This window comes from Pinus tabuliformis, chromosome X (assembly GCF_031772625.1).
Source record: "Pinus tabuliformis cultivar Carrire ecotype Pingquan chromosome X, CPIR1, whole genome shotgun sequence".
Classification (NCBI taxonomy): Eukaryota; Viridiplantae; Streptophyta; class Pinopsida; order Pinales; family Pinaceae; genus Pinus; species Pinus tabuliformis.
In genome coordinates this window covers 594596607-594617728 of record NC_142308.1, presented here as the reverse complement: position 1 = coordinate 594617728, position 21122 = coordinate 594596607, and the positions used below count along the sequence as shown (strand labels likewise).

The 21122-nt window shown below is 36.1% G+C and overlaps 1 pseudogene; it reads left to right on the top strand.

The window, feature by feature from the left end:
* The first annotated feature begins 6899 nt into the window (after nt 1-6899).
* LOC149141419 (uncharacterized) lies at nt 6900-9784 on the top strand (annotated as a pseudogene).
* The last annotated feature ends 11338 nt before the right edge of the window (nt 9785-21122 follow it).

The following is a 21122-nucleotide window of genomic DNA, read 5'->3' as shown; positions in this document are numbered from 1 at the left end:
GTAGTTGAAAATTTGCATCAAGCAGGATTTATTGAACGGAAAGGAAAATGACAAGAGGGTAAACAAATGAACGGAAAAAAGGACAAATCAGCATGTAAGTGAGTTCAATGTCTCTATTAATGGGTTAATGAATGGAAATTATGGAAAATGTGAATGGAAAATGTAAGTGGAAAACATGTGACACTTGCAAGAAAAATGGTGATGACGATGCTTAGCGAAAATGCTGGAATAGCTTGTGAGCTTGGAGAGGAAAAATTATGGCATTTATGGATGATATAAATGGATTCAATTGGTTCATGTTTCTTGAAATTGGTCGTAGAAAATCAATCGTTTACAAATTGGTCTCCTTCAATTCTTCGATTATCTTAGAACTTGAAAACAAACATGGCACTAATATGGCAATAAAATGTATGTGCGTTCAAAGAGAAGTGATCAATTTCTCTAGGTACATACGAAAATATTTGCATAATTAATAGGTTCATGACATGTCTTCGTTTCAAATGGTTAGTCCAATTTCACAATTGCTATAATAAATCCAATTTCTAAAAAATGAGGATATGCACAAGTAAACAATTTCCTCCATTTATGTTTGAATCATAGCTTTTCATAAAGATAAAGAAATATTATTTGTGAATGCTTGATTATTCATGTAAAACAATCTTCGATAAAAAATTCATCAATCGATCCTGTAGATAAAGCACATTTAAAGTTCTTCTACTTTCCTGCATCATGCTTGAAGACATAACATTAGATAAAACCAATAACAAATTTTTGAGCATGATTTTGACAATGTAAAAACTCAATCTTAACGAAATTCGATTTGCAATTAAGTTTAGTTAAGGTAAGCTATTACACTTTTATTCAATTATTTTTGTCTTGTGATTTCCGATTCTTTCCTTTGTTTCTTCGATAGGTGTGTTTAAGTGGATCATCACAACAAATCTCTTTCTCACTTTGCTTCAATCATGAAATGAATTTTCACATCAAAATTTTTATGACAATTTTCTTTAAAAAAAAAAAACTAATAAAATATTTACAAAATTTAAAAAGTGAAATATAAAAAGAAAGCATTAAACATACTAATTACAAAACATAACATATAAAATAAATTAATTAATTAATTAATTAAATTAAAAATAAAAATAAAAATCATATGTACAAACTTAAAATATATACATAAACATTATATTCCATTAATACAAAATATAACAAAACATAACAAAAATCAAACTTAAAACATTTTATTTAAAAAAAAACAAACAAACAAACACTACTTAACAAAAACATAAAACATAACAAACAAAAAAACAACGTAATAAAAATGAAATTTGTCATGTGTGAAAAACGAAAAGTGTTGAAGCATGTGAAAAAACGTGGTTTGTACAGCGTTGAAGAATGATGGAGAGGCGTTGCTGGAGTGGTTCCTTCAACTTCTCACGTAGCCCATCAGAACAAAAATTTAGAACATCCAACTCTAAAGGATAATTAACTGCCTTCTGGTTTGATTCTCTTTTCTCGACCATTAGTTTATCGCCAGTTTGTGTATAATCAGAGTTGGTGTTTGAATAATGCAAAGACTTTCATAGCTTCATTGCAATTCTTTGTGGCATTGAGAGAGTTGATCATGTGATTTGTTTGTTATCTAGGATGAAGAAGGAGATTGTGAGGGTAAAAGCAAAAATTTTGACCTGTTGATAGGGAAGCTGTGCAGGAGTGGGCAGTTTGATAAAGCTCAACTCCTGTGGAATGAGGCTGCCCAAAAAGGACTTACCCTTGATTCTAGTCCTGATTTACTTGATCCAACCAAAACTGAAATCTTTAAACCTGTAAGGAAAGAGAGGAAAAAGCTTGAATGCAATAACAAGAGAGCAGTGAAGAGGAAGAAACCCAAAATGTAGTTTGTTAAGAAGAAGAAAAGGCAAAGGCAAAGACAAAGAGTGATGCGTTGTTGATTAGTCAGGTATGGGATTTTGGTGGATTTGGACTCCAAGCTGAACTCGTTTCTCGTAAACGATGAACTTGTTCCTGGTAAACCTCGACAGCAGATTAGACTTGCTCACACTAGAGTTCACCTTCGATTAAGCTGTGGGAGTTAACAAATGCGTTTTATTTTATTTTTTTTTATTTTTATTTTTTAACTAAAATTATAAAAAGGGAAAAAAAAAAGAGTTTTATTTTGTATTGTATAAAAAACTACAACAAATAAATTAAATCCTATACTTAATTTTTTTTATGTTGTTTTTTTCTTAAATTAAAATCCTTAAAAGGAAATTAATTGTTTTTTATAATTATTTATTTATTTATTTGTTTTGTATTGTTATTAACATCTAAAATTTTGAAAATTAAATTTTATTCTTAATTTTTTTAATTTTTATGTTGCAACAAAATAAAAAGAAATTAAATTTATTCCTAATGATTTTTTTTTTAAACTTTTCTTTTCTTTTTTCTTATTTTTTAACTTTAAGAAGAAATTGAATTCATTCTTAATTTTTTTTTTCTTAAATTAAAATCTTTTAAAAAGAATTTGAATTTTATTCTAATTTGTTTTTTATGTTTTTTTTAAATCAAAATCTTTTAAAAATAATTTAAATTTTATTCCAACCCTATAAAACAATCTAGAAATTTTTTATTGATTTAGGATGAATTTCTTTTAGCAAATGGAGACAAGAATATTGTTCTGATCCTCGAGATCATGCAAATACGCAGGAGGAGAGCATACTTATTTGAAATAGAAAATGACATCCTACCTACTCTATGTTAATTGGAAATTATAAACTATTACGTGTAATTAAATTTCCAATGTAACCATTCACGTAATAGTAGTAAAAATATATTCATTTTCAATTTCGCAATTTTAAAATGAAAATACACTAAGATTATCGAATCTAGTTTTTGTGAGTGTGATTTAATGAAATAAGAACAAAAACGAAATTGATCTAACCTGGTATTTGCTTGAAACCATCGAAACCACCTTTCGATAAGTCTTTCATAGGTGTGATTTCCACTGTGATTCACATCATGTTGCAACTTCTTTTTGTCTTCCTCAATCTCCTGGTCGAATAATTGTTCCTCATCAGATGTATAGGATTCTTCGAATGTTAATTCATTATTTTCTTCTGGAGGAGTAGTTAATCTTTTGGTTGTTGTCAATATCTCTTCTTGCAAGAAGAGGAGATCTTGACTCTTACTAGGATCTGAGTGGGTTGCTCCAAACTTATACTCATCGTTCTTCCATATATGCATATGGACTTTTATTGTGTTTTTGTTTTTGTTTTTTTTTTAAGTGAATGGAGGGTTTTTTATTTGTGTTCTATTTCTATGTTTTCTATATGAGAATAAACTTAAATGAAAATGCCTAAATGCAATTAACCCTAAATAAAAATGATTCCTAAACAATCCTCCTAACTAGCTTACATCTAAGTTTGCTTCCCCAGCAATGGTGCCAAAATGTAGGGTGTTTTAATTGTATGTTAAATCCCTGTCATTTAATTTGTCAACCCGAGGGTTTCGTAAACTTAGAAGCAAACCAAAATATATGGGACCTCAAATGAAACTGGTGTAGGAAGTTTGTTTAGAATGGAAATTCATATTACAAATCTAAACTATTTTGAAAAGAAAAGATTCAGATCTATTTTATGAAAGCATAAAAATGTTTGATCAATGGAATTAGTTTACTTTAGAAGATAGAGAAGAGTCTCTTGTTCAAGAGTCCTGGTTGTCCTTCTACAATCTTTCTATAATAGCATTGCCAAACATCTAAGAAAGCGGGAAAGAAAGCATATAAATGAAAGCAAGTAAATATTGTTTTCAATTAAGTTCTTATCTCATGGATAAGATTCTCCTAACTTAGGAGGTCCTCATTGTCCTTCTCACATAAAAACTAGCTACTGAAGGGAAATCAATCTTCACATAAATTTAATCTAGGAAATCATATAAAAAAGTAAAGCTTGTTTCAATTCAGTCTAGCTCATGGAGAAGAGGCTCCTAACTTAGGAGGTCCTGGTTGGCCTTATCACATAAAAAGTAGCTACTAAAAGGAGATCAATCTTCACACAAAAAAACATGGCCATAACATGAATTCATAGTGAAATCATCTACAAGTATTTACAGCAAAGAAATAAGATGAACATCCATAGTTAAAACTAGTATATTCACAACTATGAACATTACTCTACAACAAAGTGTACTTATCTTGGTATGGGGATCCTTCCATTCCTCAATGAGCACACATGAAAAGCTATCACACCTTAAGAATCAAACAATACTCATAACTCATGATTTGGAGAAAATGATATTATTTATGCTGAATGAACAATCATAAATCTGATGCTAATGAATAACTGACAACTGTTTTTTTTTTTTTTTTGAAGGACGATCCTCTTATTTATACATGAATTAGGGATATCTACTCAATAAATATAGATCCCTTAAATATCTACTAGATCTATACTTGTCTCAACTTATCCCTAAATACTAGATACAAATCCCATGACACATCAAGATCTCCACAATCTTTCTCCTTGGAATATGGTCCACCTCTTGAGTTGAAATTCGAATTTGATTTTGGGAGGCCACATAAGGGTGCCTTGGAAGCTTCCAAATGATCTACACATGTCATCAAACTCAATCCACTTTTAGGTATAAGAAAATACATGTTATTTCTCTAACTTTTAATCATAAATTCACTCTAAATACATGAAATTAATAACTTTGGAAAATGTAAATGTGAACTCATGTAGTAATGATAATGTAGGTTTATGTAAAGATAATGTGATGGAATGAGGTGACAAAATGAGGATAAAGGTGAAAAATAGAGTGAAAGCGAATGTTAATTTTGGTAGCCTAACAATATGATTCAACCTCCTAGGTAACCTTAAGGAAATGGAATCGATGGAAACACAACATACATACCTCCCTTTGCTGCTTCAGGACACCAAGGAGCTAATCCACCACTCTAAGTGCCCAACCCCTGAGTTAACCTATCATTTAGATGAATTTAACCCAAAGTTTCTCCCATGACAAGGCATGCATGCGACCAGCAACCCAAAGTCGCTCTCACAGGCTTGCTTGCTAGCAATCAGAGACCCAAATTGTCAGTGATATGCCAGCGAATCTGGGATTTGAGCCACTTTTTCAGGCCCATAGCCTAGGTCACTACCCAAAATTGAACCATCTCTCTATATCACTAAAATAACATGGAAATGAAAGTACTAAAGAAAATACTTGTTAAAGACCTTGACTTGATCCCCACTAGCCATGACAGGAATTTTGTCAAACACTTAAAAAATATGCAACCTACAGGTGTAAATAACATATTCGAGCATAGGGGTCTCATACTTATCTGAGATTCTGTATGAAGCATTGTCTCCTTATCACATTAGTTTCCATTTCATCCATTAGGTCATAGATACATTGATCATTCAATAACAAGTACAAACATGATGAGAGCCACTCATGGTTGTTGTCATAAAACATGTAAATAACTAGCATAATAGGGACAAAAATACCAATAAAATCACAGCCATATACACCACATATAATCCATCATAATACTCACAGAATACCAAGAGATATCACCTTTCATTAATGATGCAAAGTCCAAACCCGAGATGGGAATTCCATGTTCCACCCGACTGTCAAATGGCGGAGCCAAAGCTCTATTCAGTCATTCACCCCATGCCATATTCCAAGCATAAATGTGGGATCTCATAAAACACATCAATTAAAACTCATCCAGGGCTTCAAGAGGTCGTCCACCTTAACCCATCAAATATTGATTCCACCTCATGGTCAGACATCACCAAACCATCACCAGATCAGTCTCTATCCCAGCCATCCAGGGATCCAAATCGTTTGTCCAACCAAGGCTCCAAGACTAGTAACTCAACCCACCAAGGGCTCCAGTGCATTTGTCCAACCAAGGCTCCAAGACTAGTACCTCAACCCAAGATAAGCAACATGAAGACCAACCAAAAATAAACAATGAAAGTAACCCACAATCACCAAGGCTATCCAAGAAATGGCAAGGCTAAAAAATCCGCTGCCGATCTAGACAATCCTTCATGTTAGTGACAGATCACAACCAAAAATCCACATGCATATGCAATGCATTAAAAAACTAGTGAAGAAATCATACATGCAACTTAGTACCTACAAGAAAATCTTATGTAGTTGCTGATGTCAATGCCTTCTTGTTCTCTCCCGCTCTTCCTTTTCCTTCTTGCTCCAAACATCCAAGTATGCCACACCCTCCAAGAGTGCTCCAAGAAAACTCTAAGTATCCAAGAGTATGAAAGAGAGAGAGAGAATAATGAGAGAGCTCCAACACTGAACTAATCAAGTCTCCCCACTGATCCTTAGAAACCTTTTTATTGATGAGGCCTTTATTTTCTTCATTTTCCATTATTTTCCTTCAATTTCCTCCTCACATGAAACCTATGACCTTTCACCTTCCTTTTCTATTAATTTCCATTCTTTTCATAAATAAAATGCCAATTAATGTCTCATGCCTTTCCAAACCCTTAGCCATTTCCTTTGCCAATTTCCTTTAGCCATAATAAACCGAATCAACACCCATTAGGATGTTTCCCCCACCACTTAGCTTGGAATACGTTTCCCATCATCATGGCCTTATATATATTTTTACATGGCATTTTCATCGAGGTTGTTACAACACTAATCTTACATGGAAAACATTAATGTACATTTTATAGTGAATATAAGTAAACGGTTTTCATCCCATGGATAAGATTAAAAAATAGAAAGCTAATTATTGGTTTATTATATGGTATGGTGCTTACTATTTCCCATCTTATATGCTATGACATCAAGTGGCCTATGCCTTCAATCTACTGAATAGATTTATTTGGATTTAGTATGTACATTAACTCATGGTTGCGATGAAACTAAGAGGAGGAGGAGGAGGAGGAGCTATTCATTTCGTCATGGAACAATTTATTCCTGAGTAGGCTATCATCCTTGATTCGTCGATATATTCAGTGAAAACATAAGTTTGCAGCAGTAATGGAAGGAAATTTGAGTTGATCCATAGTAAAGAAGAGGGGAGATTCCCCTGTGCCTATGTTGATCCTTCATTTTTTGTCACTCGTCTTGTTACTTCATTACCTCCATAGTAGCCAGAAGGTAGGATGGTAACATCCCTAGTAGTGGATATAGATAGCTCATGTTCTTTTAAACCAAATGAAGATGATGCCATGAGAGAAAAAATTGTAGCTCATGTACAATATCCTCACTTAGTTGCAACTTACATAGACTGTCAAAAGGTAAAGAAAATCTATGAGGGATAATATCTTTAATAATTTATGTAGATGAAACATTAGTGAGAAATATTTTTCGAGATTTAGATCTCCACTTTTGTGATCATTAGTTGAATGTGTTTAACTAAAATCCAAACAAGCATGTGCCTTGTGGACCACTCATGACTACACTGCTAGCCTTGAACAAAACCCGTATTAGAATTTTACAACACCGCCTCTCATTCACAATATATTTTTTCATACTTTTCTTTGTGTTTTCAATGAAATTATGTAGTTCCATAGCAAAAAGCAAGTATTCGATAATTTATTTTGTTTGTTTTCAGGTAGATGCCCCCCCGGAGGTAGTTTCAGAATTGGATGATCTAAGTTAGAAATTCCAAACTCAACATTATGTACCTACAATAAGTGTCAGAGCGAACACATAACTAGATCAATTCATGGTGATTTTCTTAAATTTGGATTTTCTTCTCAGATCTAGTTTAAGTGTTTTCCAAGTCCTAAAAGAGCCACTGAGCCAAACACCAAAATCAAAAACACCGAGTGCACAAAATCAAGAAACCTGAGCTTGTAAAACAATAAATCCACTATTTTATTAATCTCTGAATTCAGTGTCCACAACCTATTTCTGGTTGTGATCTTGTAGCATAGTATCCCATCTGATGCCTTGTTGCTATCGGTAAATGGAGCATGAAATCCTACAGAAAACTAAAATAAATGCAGTCAAATATTTATTAGTAGTGTAGCAGCTGCATCCGTCGGTGAAAGAGGGTGATAGAACTTGGAACACAAGCACCGTGGTGGTAGGAAGCAGTTTGATGAGATTAAAATAGCTTGAAAACACCTTGTCGAGTAGAGTATCTAACATCCTCCGCACTCTGCACAAGTGCTCCCCAAGTGATGGCTTGATGGGGCCTGACCCAGGTTCAATGTTAATTAGCCAAACAAATCCCTACACTACTGGCCCTTACGGCATCAACCTACGGAGCGTGAACTGAAGTCTCACTCGAAGCAGTATGGGGGGATGTTGGAACCAAGTTTCTACACCCTAAGATGGTCGTGATGTTGTTTAATTCCCTCTACCCCTGCCTTTGCGCAGGTTGCTTCGCTCTAGGGCTTGCAAGACAAACCCTCTATTCTGTCCTTCAATACCTCTGCGAAAGGATACAATTATCCTTTGCACTGCCCGAGCCTGCTGCTCAGATACTTTCATGCTGCTATGGCAGTGTGTCATACAAATTCCCCAATTAATATAAGTGCCTTTCTTATGTCATCAAACAACTATAGTTATCCCCGCGTAAACAGATATTCGTAACTGCGTTCAGTTACTCAATGTAATTGCATTCACTCGTGCACCATATAAGCATAATAAAGAAAATTCATACACAAAATATCAAGATGCATCAACAAAAAAAGACACAAAAATTGCAAAATATCTCTTTTTATTAATATCTTCCATGTGGTTACAACTTCTGTCTGCCCTGCGCACACAACTGCAGGGGTCTACGCACTCATCTACGAACTCCTACCCTAGGCCTCTGTGCACTCAGCTGCAAAGCCTCTACCTATGCTACAACCCAAGATTTAGACTTCTTCCTCTAAAGCTATGATTCTATTACATCATTCATCATTTTTCATCTCCTTCAAACTACTTAGAGCTTAGCTCTTTTTATACAATCCCATGGTCCACAGACAATGGGTAGTTCTCTTACAGCCAACTTTACTTTTACAAAACTAAGGGCGGACTACCCTTTATGACACATAACACCTTCGCGCTCCGCAACCACAAATTGCGGAGTCTTTACAATAATATTACAAAAATTGACTTAAACATGGGTTTTTAGCCCCAAAACTGTCCTTGGGGGATCCCACTCCCAACAGGCCCCCAACACAAACATCGTGACTCGCCATCGAGTCACTCGGTAGGCATGGAGATCTTTGCATGAACCTTGTCCAGCTCGACCCTGATGACCGCAACTTCGACTATGCATTGAGTTGTTGCCTGCTTTGCATCTTCAACTATTTTCTCGATTACTACCCCTATGTTGTCAACCTGAAGTTGTTGTTGTGTCACTTGTAGAGTCATAAGCTTTCCTTCAATGTTTCCTGTGACTGCGTAAGCTTCCTCCAGCCAGGGCTTGAGTCGCACCTTCAACACTGCTTCCTTGTGCAGTGTTGCATCCACCTGTTCCTTCAGTTTCTTGGCTTCCTGCAGCTTGGCTAACCTCTGTGTCAGTGCCACTATTCACACTGTGCCCTTAACTTCATCATAGCATTATTGGAGTTCCCGCACTTCCGTTTCTATCCTCTAGATGTTTGGTTCCTCTTACAAGCTGTTCAGGACCTCAAACGATTGTTTGAACAACTGTGTGCAGTCTGCTATTGCACTCTCCATCACCGCAATTGCTTTGGTGACAGCAGCCGCCCAGTGTTCCTTTACCTCTGGCGATGTTGAAGGCTTGGCCCTCAATTTGAGATATGTAATCTGCAGGTTCAACTGGACCAACTAAACCCACGCCATCTCTATCTAAGTGTCACACACCCCTGTGGCCAATTTGCGGATGCAGATCTCAACTGGCTCCTCCTCTAAAATAGCCAACTTTGGGACCATTCTGCATGCCTCCTCCATGACCTATATGGTCCTCCTGCTCTCGCTGGTTGCCTCAGCCTTAGCGGCGATGGCAGCATTCCTCTACAAGGCCATCTACTCATTGTTTATCTTATATTCGCTAATCACCTGGAGGGCGCGATGCTCATGGGCCCTTAACTCTGCAATTACTCCATCCTACAAGAGGTGGAGTGCTTCGCGCGAAAGTGCTACCAGGTTCAGTCCAACTCCCTTCAAAGTGTTGACAGTGGGCCTATCAGCCTCATTTTCCATGGTTAGTGCTCCATCTGGTAGCACTATCGCACTAGAAGCCTTCATCCGTAGCATATCAGCAGCCTCTGACGTGCTGACAACCAAGCTGGTGGACAGCGGACTATCTTGCATCGCACGGGTTGCAACTCCTGTAGGCCAGTCTGGATGGCCCATAGGATGATCTACTACTGCTTCTCGAATTGTTGTAGGGCCTCCGTGGTGACATCTCTGACAGTGTCACCGATTTCATATAAGTCACCCTCCGTTAGTGTGATAGGGTCTGTTGGGCTTCAGTTTTGATCTCATTTTGCTTTGATAAACTTATCTAGTTATCCATTTATCCCTCATTTTCACTTCATCCATCTCATTTTAATGAATATTTGATGTCTAATCAGGTATTTAGCTTTAATTTATCAATTTCTAAAGTTTTTATTAAAGTTTGATTTTAAGTGCAATTTTGGCAATTTCAGAAATTCTCGTAATCACTTCATGTTGGATATGGATGCAGGCCACTTCAGCACGAATGGGATGCATGAATAGGAAGCTTGGGAACTAGGACCAAGCCACCTATGCTTGGTTCCAACAGAACGAGTTTTCTTATGCCTTTTTGGAGCTAGTCAATCATGACTAGTCATCCAGAAATCCCATCTAAATAGGGTTGTTTTGGGATTCCATGATATTAGTCATATTTCTTGGGATGATGGAGTTGGATTCGACTTGAATAGGTGGACTAAAGTAGATATGATTGTTAGAGTGATTTTAGATCAGTTGGTTTCATGAACTCATTATTTAAGAGCCACACTTTGATGGCTCAACACACTTGACATATGATACTATTATGCTGTAATATTTTTGGTTTGAAGACTTGAGTTGGAGACTTATGTTACTTTCATTTTGCTGATCAATACATGGATGTTTTGCTGATCTAAAGCTTCTGATATCATCTTCATAAGTGTGCAAGGCAAGGGTGGAGGGCCCCCACTCCAAGCTAAGTACACTTCCAAGTTAGACTAGTTTTATTTCATTGCAAATCTGGTTGATGATAGCTTTAGTTTTTCAAAGTCTTATTTCAGATTGTATCATGGTTATGAATAGTGATTGATTTCATTTGTTAATGGTTTATTCATCATCTAATTGAGTTGGGAAACAAATGTTCAAGTTGGGCATTCTCTCTATGAAATGGTGAATTAGAATTGGTCTCTTTCATTTACATGCAAGTGGTTTGTTTTCATTTAGATTTATATCTTGAGATGAATGAGTTACTATGGAAAGCTTTGAGTGTCTCTTAAGTTAAGAGCCTTTTTCATGTATGATTTATGCATCTTGAGTATTTGATTGTAATCTCTAATTCATTGAAGTAATACTTGAGGTGGAAGTAGATTTCTTGAGTCAAGAACTCTTCCAATGTTCCCTCTTTTAAAGCTGATTGAATCAAGAGTTTTAAGATATATTTCTTCTTAGTTTTTAATCATTTATCTTTCAAGCATTGATTATATTAGATCTTCACAAATAGTGGTTTGCCTCCAAGAATAAAACAACCCGGATTGATAGTAAATACTTGTGTTAATTTAAGAACATAAATTAGCTCAACATTTTGGCGCCGTTGCCGGGGAGGCAAATATCAACATAGTCAATAGAGAGATAAAATCCAAAATAAACAAAAACATTAGTTACATTTCATTTCTTTAATTATGTTTCTTTATGCCTAGAGTTAGAGATCCTCAAGGTAGATTTATCAAAAACCCCCCACAAGTAGAGATAGGATCATCACATACACCTGTTACTGGTAATCCAATCATTGAAGAGCTGATTGAAAAACAAAGGAGTGGCCAAAGATTAACCTTGATTGAAAGGCAAACTTTGTCAGCTTGGGAAGCAAAGCAAAAACTCTCCACTTCCGGAAAACCAAAAGAGAAAGGAAAACAACTTGTCTTTCCACCCATCAATCCTCCTATCTTCCCACAACTTGAATCTCCACTTGAAACTCCACCTGAAATTGAAACAAATCAAACAATGGCAGAAGGACATGGATCAGTTCATCTTAATGATAATGAACAAAGAGCTGAAAATGAAAGACAAGAAAGAGAATGGAGGAGGAAGAGAGAGGAAGACATGAAAAATGAAAATGATAGGAAGCTAGAAAATGATAGAAAAAGACAAGAAGATGGACTTGACCAAGAATCAACATTTGGTTTCCCAATAATAGATACAAGTGCAATACTAGGAGAAGAAGTAAAGATGAAAAACATTCCACCTTCTGTGTTGTCGAACTTCTATGGAATGTCTACAGAAGATCCGGATTCATTCATGTTTGAATTCGATATCTTATGTAGAACATATGGCTATACTGATGATGTCCATAAGCTTCGTCTTTTTCCTGCAACATTAAAAGCAGCAGCATTAAAATGGTTTATGGGGTTAGGAGAACAAACAATAGCCTCTTGGGATGATATGCGAACTGTCTTCCTTAAGAAATACCAACCTTATTGTAGATCTAGAGATTCAAAGGAAGATGTGTTTAGAATGACACAGCAAGAAGATGAAAATCTAGAAGAATACTTAGAACGGTTTGCATATAATCTTCAGAAGTCTAAGCAACATTCCCTAAACCAAGAAACTGTTCTCACAATCTTCCTCAAAGGCATAAGAGATGAATACCTTGACATTTTAAATGTAATGGGTAAAGGAGATATTTCAAATCTTCCATTTGATGAAATTGTCGAATTATGTCAGAAATATTCTAGAGGAAGATCAAAAACCGGAAGAAGAGAAGTAAGTTCTAAAGCAGCAAAGTCAGCTGCAGGAGGGATAACAAGGGCTGAAATAGGAAGTCTATTGGAAAATTTTAAAACAGATCTTTTGAGTACATTAGGGACACAAGTAGATGTGCTAAAGGCAAACAAGAAAAAGGAAGAACAAGAACAAGCCTTAGCAATATTTTGTTCAAAATGTAAAAAGAAACATCCTCTAAGAGACTGTCCTTTAGATAGCATTCAAGTGTGTGGTCTTTGTACAGGCAATCATTCCACTGAAAATTGTGTAACATTGAAAGAATTGCAAACTCCTTCCATGGATGACATGCAAGGAGCAGAAGGTTTCTATTATGTTGCACCAAGAAGACCATGGCCACCTAGAATGCCTCAGCCAAATCAACAACAAATCCCTCAGCAAAATTATGCTTATCCATCTTATAATCCTTGGGCCCCTCCTATGCCATGGCAAGCTTGGCCTCCACAACAATATCCACAACAACCTGTACAAGGTTGGAGAGGATATGGTTATGGAAACCAACAGCCACAACAGTCTCAACAATATCAACAACCTTACCAGCAACAATACCAACAATCATTTCCATATCCTCCATCCATGCCATTTCCGCAACAAAATTCTGCATATCCATTCCAGCAGCAGAATCCACCACCATTATTCCCACAACAACAACAGTTACAGTTACCTTCGAATCAACCCAGACCAACACAATTGCCAGCTCAACCGGTTGCCAATCCAAATAACAAAGTGGACAAATCTGCATATATTGTAGAAGAAGCAGCATATTTTCCAACTTATTCTATTCTTCCTTTGAATGATGTCCATCTAAGGTCTGGAAAAGTAGTTAAAAAGGATTCTCCTCCAATAGTAGAAGAACCAAATGAACAAGGAGAGTCATCTGAAACATCACAACCAAAGATACAAAATCAGAAAGGAACAAATGTTACAACACAAACACCACCTTATCCTGAAAGGTTGGTAGAACAACAAAATCAAAATCAAATAACCCTTCTTGAATTTGATATCTTAGATGAGTTAAGAAATGCATATGTAAAGATTCCTTTGTTAAAAGCTATTAAAGAAATACCTATATATGCAAAAACAATAAAGGAATTATGCATTCGAAAAGAAAGAAAGAAAAAGGATCCTACAACAGTCCAAGTCATTGGAAAATTAGCAAGTCTCATGTCTACTCAACCTATGGTAGAAAAATATATTGACCCTGGTATCCCAATGGTTACCATATCAATAAACAATTTCTCTGTACCAAACACTTTAATAGACTTGGGAGCAGCTATCAATGTAATGACAATGGAGACAATGAAAACTTTGCAATTAAACAACATTAGATCAACTTCAACAGTTTTGGAATTAGCAGATAGATCTAAAGTTGTTCCTGAAGGAATGTTAGAAGATATCATAGTCTCCTTGGACTCATGGGAATATCTTGTTGACTTCCTGATCCTGCAACCAAAGACAAACTTGGGAGGACATCCTTTAATTTTAGGCAGACCATGGTTAGCCACTGCTGATGCCTTCATAGGATGCAGATCTGGAAGTATGATAATTTCACATGGAGATGAAAAGAAACATATCACTCTTTATTCACCTGCACAATCCACTTCTTTAGAATCAATACTTGAAACCGAAGAAAAGCAACAAACAAAAGCAGTTTTAAGTATAAATCAATTCTTTGATTTTAGAGAAGAAGAAGAGAATGAAGATTTGATGGATCTTTTTATCTCAGAGCCAAGTATTTCAGAGCAGCTTAGAAAAGTTCAATATGAAGCTGCAAATGAACTTCTAAATCAATGTTTTCAGGAAACATGTACTATTCGAACAATGCAAAACTCTTTGGTAGACATCTTTCCTGTAAACACAATCAACAACCCAACCATTAAAACAATTGAGATATATCCTGGAAAACATTTAAATATTGGAACCCAGCTGCAATCACAACAAGAACAAGAGGTAATTGCATTACTACAGAAATACTCAAAAGCATTTGCCTGGGATTACACTGATATGCAAGGAATTCATCCTAATACATGTATCCATCACATCTACACAGATGATAAACTGAAACCTGTTAGACAACCTCAAAGACGAATGAATCCAATGATAAAAGAAATAGTAAAAGAAGAATTACAAAAACTGTTAAATGTTGGATTCATCTATCCTATTTCGGATAGTCAATGGGTTTCTCCACTGGTAGTTGTACCAAAGAAAAATGGAAAGTGGAGGGTATGTGTAGACTATAGGGAGCTAAATAAAGCTACCTTAAAAGATCATTTTCCTCTACCATTCATTGATCAGGTGTTAGACTCCTTGGCTGGAAAGAAATACTTTTCTTTCTTGGATGGGTTTAGCGGATACAATCAGATTAGAATAGCAAAGGAAGACCAAGACAAAACTACATTTACGTGCCCATGGGGAACCTATGCATATAATGTTTTACCATTTGGTTTATGCAATGCACCTGCAACTTTTCAAAGAGCAGTGCTTGCGATATTTGCTGATCTAGTCCATGAATGTGTAGAAGTTTATATGGATGACTTCACAGTGTATGGAAACACATATGATGATTGCTTGAACAATCTTGAGAAAGTCTTAAAGAGATGTATTGAAACAAATCTGTCCTTAAGTAACGAAAAATGCTACATAATGTTGACAGAGGGTATAGTGCTGGGACACCATATTTCCGCTTCTGGAATTAAGGTGGATCCAGCTAAAATACAAGTCCTAGTTAACCTGATGCCACCTACAACACAGAAGGAGGTCAGAAGTTTCTTGGGATATGCAGGCTATTATAGACGGTTCATAGAAAACTTTAGCAAAATAGCTCAACCCCTGTTTAAATTATTAGCAAAAGATGTTGAATTTCAATGGACAAATAGCTGTCAGAATGCTTTTCAAATCTTAAAAGATAAGCTGTAAGTGGCACCCATACTTAGAGGACCAAATTGGTCTTTGCCATTTCATATTTCCACTGATGCATCAGATACAACAATAGGTGCCTCTTTGGGACAGAAAGAAAATTTGTTCAACTATGCAATATACTTTATCAGTAAAAATTTGACACCTGCAGAAACAAATTATACAGTCACTGAAAAGGAAATGTTAGCCGTCATACATGCAGTAAACAAATTCAGACATTACATAACAGGATATCAAGTTTTTGTTCACACAGATCATTCAGCAATAAAATACTTGATGAACAAACCCATCACTAATGGACGAATTACAAGATGGCTCCTGTTATTGCAAGAATTTAATATTACAATCCAAGACCGGCCAGGCAAAGAAAACCAAGTGGCTGACTTTCTTTCCCGTATCCAATCACCAGAAGACCCAAATCCTGTGATAGACAACTTCCCTGATGAACATCTGTTTGCCATAACAGTGAAAACACCTTGGTTTGCAGATATTGCTAATTACTTGTCATCTGGAAAATTTCCAACTCAATTCACAAGTAAGCAAAGAAAGAAAATTGTTAGAGAAAGTTCTAGATATAGCTGGGTGAATGGTGATTTGTTTTATACTGGTTCAGATCTAATGATTAGAAAGTGTGTGCGTGAAGATGAAATACTAGATATACTCAGGGCATGTCATGACGAACCATGTGGTGGTCATTTTGCAGACAAACGAACAGCATACAAGGTGCTGCAACTGGGCTATTACTGGCCATCTGTCTTCAAGGATTCTAAGGCATATGTCAAACAGTGTGACAGTTGCCAAAGAATAGGAAGACCTATCATGTCAGATGAAATGCCGCTCAAGCCTCAAGTCCTCATTGAGCCATTTGAACAGTGGGCACTTGACTTTGTTGGACCCATTAATCCACCGTCAAATGGAAAAAGATACATTCTGGTATGCACGGATTATGTAACAAAATGGGCAGAAGCCAAAGCAGTGATCAGAGCAACTGAAGACACAGTGGTCACATTCCTCTTTGAAGAAATTTTTGTGAGATATGGAGTACCTAGAAAAATTGTGACAGATCAAGGAACACAATTTACATCAAAGTTAGTACGGGATCTGACAGAGAAATACAAGATTAAACACAGAAAGTCTACTCCATATCACCCTCAAGCAAATGGTCAAGTAGAATCCACAAATAAGGTCTTAGAAAACATCATGACTAAGACAGTTCAGCTGAATAGGAAAGATTGGTCTGAGAAGTTAAAGGATGCATTATGGGCTTACAGAATAACATGGAAAAATACAACTGGGTTTAGTCCATATCAGTTGGTCTATGGGAAAGAAGCCTTATTGCCTATTGAGTTCCAGATACAAACATTTAGGCTAGCAGCTGAATTGGGCATAGACTTGATAGAAGCACAACAACAAAGGATCATGGAGCTGAATCAATTGGATGAGCATCGTCAGCAAGCTATAGAGCATACAAAATTGGTACAAGAGCAAAGAATGAAATGGCACGACAGATATATTAAAACCAAGACATTTCAGAAGGGAGACTGGGCCTTATTATTTGACTCCAAGTTCAAGGATTTCAAGGCAAAATTTACCACACATTGGCTTGGGCCATATGAAATCGAGGAAATCTTTGATAATGGAGCAGTGAAGATAAAGACCATTGACCAGGACCCCACCTCATTTGTTGTAAATGGCCATAGGCTGAAAGTTTATCATCAGCCTATTAATAAAGAGACATTCATGAAACAACTGGTAGAAGAATCAGAACTGGAAATTATGGCTCTGCCATCTTCCAGTTCAGAAAAAGAATAAAGCCATAGATATATATAAAAAAATAATAATAAAAAAAAAAAGAAGAAAAAAATATATATAAAAAAAAAAACAACAACAAAACAAAAGAAAAAAATAAATTGTTTGCTGGTGAAAACCAGGCAACTGGCACTAAGAAAACACGAATTCATAGAGGAAAACCAGGGAAACCTGGACTCTATGAATTCACTATTCTTGTTTTACTATTCTCACATCATTTCAATGCAGGACCTTTCCACAATTGACTTGAGGACAAGTCAAACATTCAACAAGGGAGAGTCTTGAAGCAAGCTTTTAGCTGTTACAGCTAAGGTATTATGTTGATCACTTTGGACCTGAAGCAAATTTGTTGCAGCAGAACCTGAAGGGACCTGAGTTGAAACATTATTCAGTGGGACCTGAAGCAAACTTAGATTGCAGCAGATCAAATCATTCCAGAAGTATTGCAAAGGGACCTGAGATAAAATAATATTGCAGTGGGACCTGAAGCAAACTTGTTGCAGCAGCACCAGAATAGAATCGACACAATATTTCAGAAGCATTGCAGAGGGACCTGAAATGAAAAAAAAATTATTCAAAGGGACCTGAACAACTCAAGAAGCGGAGCATAGTGAACAAGAAGCAGTAATAAAAAGTCTACTATCCACAACATTTTGGATTCCATTCCACCTGAACAAACAGCATTCAACATTCAACCTGTACAAACAACAGCAAGGGAGTATATTCATAAGCCATTTTTGTGCTTGAAATTCAAATTTTTTAGAAACTTCTAGTTTTGATTTAATTGAAGTAAGTATCTGCAAATATTCATTAATATTCATTCCCAGTATATACCCTACATTCCCTATTCATCTTCCATTTCATTTCATTCACATAAACTTTCCCTAGATAGTTTTTTTAAATGCAAAGAGATCACACTGGGACCACTCTTTTCACATGTACATGAAGTCAAGCATCAGAATGATTATAATTTTAAACATGACCCCATGGTCATTTTAAAATTATAAAAACTATGTTATAAGAATATGCGCTAAAGTTATTAAAGCATTGAACATAAACATTATAGGTTATAAGGTGCTAAAGTGATTTCAAATGAGCATAACCTAATAATGTTTCAAAAGACATAGAGAAAGCGCATATATTAAAGACAATGGTTATAAGTGTATTGCGCAAATAATATAAAGACATATTTATATACCCTAAGGCGCATATCCAAATAATCAACAGCATATAACATAGTAATATAAGGACCGCGGGCAATGTAATGGTGATAGAAATGAGGCCGTGAACATGCAATATAATGGTGATATAAGTGAGGCCGTATGCATTCAACGGCAGTGGTAAGTGAACTATGGCGTATATATATATTGCAACATATATCAAATGCACCAAACTGTAACATTCCCATACGATAGTAAAGGAGCAATAAGGCATAAACAAAGATATGACCAAAACTATGATATAACAGTGCGCATGCAAAGGTTATATAGTTAAGTCATAAATCTTATGAATACATCGTATGGAATGGAGGAAATGAGTTTACGGCATAATTGCACACGCCATATGATAATGATCACACAGTGGTGCTACAGCCAGGTAATATGAATGATAATAATCACGTTATATCATTATCGTGAAAGGTATGGAAGCGGCCAATGCAGCAGTAGTGAATGGAATAAAGACCCATATTCACCACGCAACCCAACAACTCAACACAGAATACGGTAGGTGACACGGTGTTACACCAGTCAGAGGGTATTGGTTGATGGAAACAGCGGACCATGAGTAATTCAAATGGCCAGCTACCAACGTCTACCAACAATGAACCGCAGGGTATACGGAGAAAACGGTCATGAAATAACCATCCCTGCGTTGATTCAAACCACCATTTCCTCATTGCCGAGAGCTCAGAGAGTTGGGTTTGTGCCAAAAACAAAGCAAAAGGTGGAAGGAGTGAGTTGAAAGGAATTTTAAAGGGAAATTCTGAGGCGAAGAAGCCGAATTTGGCAAACAAACAAGGTGAGAACTTGAGTGCTTTTCGCACGGCGACTATAGATAAGATTGAGTCCGCCATTACTCACACAGTTTCATTGTTTGACACCAGTGCGACTGTCCAAGAAAGAAGGGATTCGAAGGTTTTTTTGCGTCCCACGCGGCCAGTGACAGCCAGGTAACCCTAAAAATCCGGGATAACTCTTTGTATACAGCACGTAGGGAAGGATTGATTAAATGTTAATGCATAGACTGTGGCGTGAAAACAATAATAATCGGCCAAGCATTTAAAATCACTGGTTGCATGCATTACACGACAGAGGGAAATGAGAAATCAAATGCATCCAACATGGTGAGGTGGTTTAAATGACTAAGCGTGAGGGTTGTTGTATTTATAACCACTGTTTGTTGAACTATAGTTTGCCAAGAGCCGCCAAGTCTTCAAATGCATATGTATATGTTTTCAATATGCGCCATTGTCATCGGCTGTCAAACAAGTCATGAGGGTTTGTGAATACATGGTTGCACCGAACAGAATGTCGACATATGCATTAAATTGAGATTTTAAAAGTGCTGTTGTGTGTATATATGAGTTGTAACGCATTAATATATGCCGTGGGTATTGTCAAAAGGAACAGAGGAATGCTGTAGGGGTGCATGTCAAAACGAGTCTTCAACCGTGTTCATGTTTCACTGTGCGCATATATTCATATATTTGTGCCATTAAAATGCATAGGATTGTCTGCAAATTTGTTGCATTGACTGCAAATCCTAATTGAAATCGACTTTGCATTATTTTGTGCCTTAAGGCCGAGGGTTTCATTGACTGTGTTTCTTTAAAAAAAAATTGTTTGCCATTTGTTTTGAGCAGTAAGAATATGAGGCCGAGCGCATGTGAATAGCCCTCTAGGCTCAAAACGTTGTCTGCAATTTTTTTTGATATTTTTGTGAAATGATGAGAGGGTTTAGGCCGAGAGCAAAGTTGCTTGTATACACAGTCATGTTTTTAAAATTTTGAAAGGCCAGTGCAATTTGCGCATTAAACACAGTCAATATTTGTGAATTTTTGAGAGGCCGAGAGTAATTTTTGCATTATACAGTCATGTTTTTTTTTCATTGTGAATAAACAAGGAATGTTTTGAGGAACTGTTAAGAGGCCGAGAGCAAAAATTTCCATTGTAAATACACAGAGAATGTTTGAGGAAGCCGAGAGCAAAAATTTTTCTTATGTTTTTATTTAAATACACAGTAACACATGATTGGGAAAACATGGTTAATTCTATATGTGTATTTACTTTTTAAAAACATACAGAGGGCAGTATATTGATAATGGATATTCAGGTGTGGTGTGCCTTGAAACAGGGGTTTGAAACAGGTTTATACAGAGGAAAGACAGCAGAGATTTAAAGTTGAATCAGAGAGGGTAGGTAAGCCTCATTGCTTCTACAATTTCATTTAAAAACAATCATCATTATCCTTGT